The sequence below is a fragment of the Mastomys coucha genome, unplaced genomic scaffold (genome assembly GCF_008632895.1).
Source record: "Mastomys coucha isolate ucsf_1 unplaced genomic scaffold, UCSF_Mcou_1 pScaffold6, whole genome shotgun sequence".
Classification (NCBI taxonomy): domain Eukaryota; kingdom Metazoa; phylum Chordata; class Mammalia; order Rodentia; family Muridae; genus Mastomys; species Mastomys coucha.
Genome location: NW_022196912.1, coordinates 30488381 through 30492205, shown reverse-complemented (window position 1 = coordinate 30492205; position 3825 = coordinate 30488381). Strand labels below are relative to the sequence as shown.

At 50.3% G+C, this 3825-nt stretch overlaps 1 protein-coding gene across 1 annotated transcript in view; it reads right to left on the bottom strand.

The window, feature by feature from the left end:
* Positions 1-3825, bottom strand: part of Hs1bp3 (HCLS1 binding protein 3) — a gene marked incomplete at its 3' end in the record, with an annotated part of 30874 nt that overhangs the window by 26591 nt on the left and 458 nt on the right. The window lies entirely within an intron of this gene.

Here is a 3825-nt window from a genome sequence, read left to right as displayed (position 1 = left end):
TTTTAATGTGTGTGAGTACACTGTCGACCTCTTCATGCATACCAGAAGAGGGCATCGAATCCCATTATAGATGGCCGTGAGCCACCATGTGGTTGCTAGGAATTTAACTCAGGACCTCTGGAAGAGTACTCAGTGCTCTTAACCACTGAGCCATCTCTCCAGCGCCCCCCACCCCCTTTTCTCCCCCATGGAGTGTTTTTGATGCAACACAACATACACATAAACACACACAGGGCTGAGAACAAGGCTGTCACACTGGGACAGCATACTAAAAGCATGAAATATGCAGTGTGACTGTACAGACCTGTACACACAGGGAATACTTGAATCCCACGTGAGGTCCATCAGCAAGCATCACAGAGGTAGCCTGAGCAGACAGGTGTGGCAAGATGGGACACACTGCACCAGGCTACTTCTTCTCTCCTTTCTTTTAAAGATTTATTTATTTTATGTATTCTTATGTATTCTTTCTTTATGTACATTCTTGCTGTCTTCAGATGCACCAGAAGAGGGCGTCAGATCTCATTACAGATGGTTGTGAGCCACCACGTGGTTGCTGGAATTGAACTCAGGACCTCTGGAAGAGCAGTCGGTGCTCTTACCCTCTGAGCCATCTCTCCAGCCCACTTCTTCTCTTTTTAAAAATTTTATTGTATGTGTATAAGAGCTTTGTCTGCATGCATGCAGTCTCCTCAGAGGCCAGAAGAGGGCATTGAATCCTCAGGAACCAGAGTTACAGACAGCTAGCTGTGAGGTGCGGTGTGGGTACTGGGAGCTGAACTCAGGTCCTCTGGAAGAACAGCCAGTGCTCTTAACCATTGACCCCTGAGCCAGGCCACTTCTTTACCAATGGCCAAATGACAGTGTTCTCTGTCTGATGCTGAATGAAGACCATGTGCCACTGTCACAAGAGGAGGCATGGGAGCGAAGTCTAAGATATGGAGGCAGCAGTTGGCATTCCCAGCAGGAGGATACGTGAAATGACTTCAACTGCTCAGTCCCACTAAAAGATAGGAACAAAGGGCCCAACAGGAAGTAGCTTGTTTTTGCCGGGCAGTCTCAGGCAGCTTTTGCTAGCTGCGATAGGGAAAAGAGACACCTTTTCTTTAGGATTGTCAGGGCAATGAAGCTGAGGTACTGGGATGTGGTAACAAGGAAAGGCTGTTCACCCCGAATGGCAGAAGATGGGAGAGGATCACCAAGCCCCACTTGGAACCTCCCATGGAGGCTTCCCACAGACAACCACACCAGGAACTGAACTCATATCCTATCCCTGTCCTCAGAGCCCCTGTATTGGCTCTAGCAGCTAAGTGCACTGTATAAGAATCTCTACATCTCCAGCTTGGCTCCCCTGTCTTCAAGCCTAGGGCTCAGCTTACTTTTTATCAGTTCCTTTGCTTGCCTAGACACAATTATATTTCCTTATCCCTCTATCCCTCCCAGATTGGCACAATTATGCTCTCCCATCTTTTCCTAAAACTCCAGACTACTGACTTTTAGGCAAGAGCAGTAAGCCTGGGAACACTGCCTCATCCAGACAGAGAGTTCACAAGAAGTGGTTCCCTAGACAGTGTGAGCATCACTCTGGAACGTGCAAGAAAGATACACATGGGTCACTGAACCAGAAGCCCGAGACCGTAAATATCTCAAGCTTTGCATGCTATCTTATTTCAGCTGCAATTGTTCAACTCGGCCTTTAGACCCACAAGGAAAGCAGTTACAGGCAACACCTGCATGGTCTGGGTGTGTTCTTGTACAACTGGAATCACAAAAGCAAGCGGTTGGTGGGATATGTAGGGCTCACAGGTACACTCACCTGTGTCCTAAACCGAGCGGCTCAGTCGTGATGTGGCTACAGGTCCCTTATGGATCCTATTAACTTTATTCCCATGGCTCAGCCTGATCAGGCTCACACTGCCCTCCAATGACCTCATCCAGACTCAAGGCCTTCCCATAGCATACAGAGCCAAGGATGGCCCAGTTCCTACTTGTGGTCCAGACTCTTCCCTCCAAACCATCCCGCCTTTTACTTACCTAGCATCTCCATTTGACTGTCTCTCACGTTTTAAGGCAAACCAACCTGAACAAATGCCGATTCCCCTGTTCCACCTGCTCCCCATCCCAGGAAACAGTAAGCTCAGGACAGTACAGCCCTTCAGCTGGTAGCCATACCCCGTCCCCCTCCATCTCCCCCACAACCTTACCATCTGCAGACCTCAAAGTTGATCATTCAGATTACAGAGAATCTAAACAGGCCTCGGCCCCTCCTCCTCCCCTCAGTGGGGCCACTCCACCACTGTCCACGTGGATTCCGGCCAGTACCTTCAGGACGTGGGTGCAGCAGCTACAGGCCCCCTGATCCCTGGGCACATTGCCCGTGCTTCCCACCACACTCAGAATGAAACCTCATGGCCTTTTTTGACTGCAAGCCTCTCCAGGCCACCTCACACTCTCCATGCTCCCTCGACTTCAGCACACTGGCCTTTGGACTGTGGCTCTCTCTGTCTTCCCTGCTGAGCACACACTACTAGGTCTCCTTTCTATAGTTCTTTCCATTGGGAAACTTCTCAAGAGCCTGTTCACCTGCCATCTCTCAGAAAAATATCCCTTGACCACGTCGTATAAAACTCACGTCTGTCACCTGACCTCCCTCCCTCCCCATCTTTCAGCTTCCTTCTCGGCATTTACTACCCTCGGAAGTAGCCTGCATTTTCCATTTCCACCAAAGCCTCGCTATTGTATCCTAGAACCTGGTCCGGTGTCTAGCACAGAAGGAGTCCCTGAGAAAACACCTGCGGGGTGGATGCATGCACAAAGCCCAGAGATGCCTAACAGGAGGAGGCTGGAAACACCAGCTGATCCTGGGTCCAGGACTACCTCAGTGCTTGCTTAGGTGGCAGTGCTCCTCAAAGGCAGGCTCCTTGGGTCTGCCGTGACTATCAGAATGGTGGCCGGGGCACGACTTGTCCACCTTCACCATCAGCAGCACTCTATGCCTGCTAACACCCTCGGTGGTAGCACCAAGGGAAGCCACCACCACCCTTCCTGGGCACCAGCACCAGACTCAGTCATGGGTCTGCTTGGTGTGGCCCACAGGGACATTTATTGCTCCTGTGTGCCTATCTATTTAGATGGAACCTCTCTCTATAGGAAGGGAAACTGAGGCTTGGTGAGAGGGAACAACTCACAGGGCCATGGGACATCTCTTTTAATGCGCACATGGCCTGCAGCTTCACTCACCACACTAAAGAAAGCAAGGAGCTTTGAACATCAAGGCTTATGTATGGAACTATACTTTTCTTTCTTTCTTTCTTTCTTTTTTTTTGGTTTTTTTCGTGACAGGGTTTCTCTGTGTAGCCTTGGCTGTCCTGGAACTCACTCTGTAGACCAGGCTGGCCTGGAATTCAGAAATCCGACTGTCTCTGCCTCCCAAGTGCTGGGATTAAAGGCGTGCACCACCACCGCCCAGCTGAAACCATACTTTGCTAGTCAGGGAGCTGGGAGTACAACTGAGCTTGTGTTGGGTAAGTATCGGTTTATCCATCTTGGCTAGAGTTTGTATACGGGGGAATAAAGGCGGAGTATACGAATATCCTTAAAGTTCACCATTTCAGAGTTACCTAAACATCGAGGAAAAAGTAGGACATCCATCCTGCCCACAAGCCTTCCCAGGCCTCACCTTAGCTGTGTGTGGCCCTCCCTAGGTGGATGCACACTGCTCTGACCCCTTTGAGGATGCTCCTGAGCTCTCTCCAGCAACAACTGCCGCGGTCTTAGCCTGCGTAGTCAGAGTCCAACAGCAGCAGTGTGTTACCCTGGTAACTG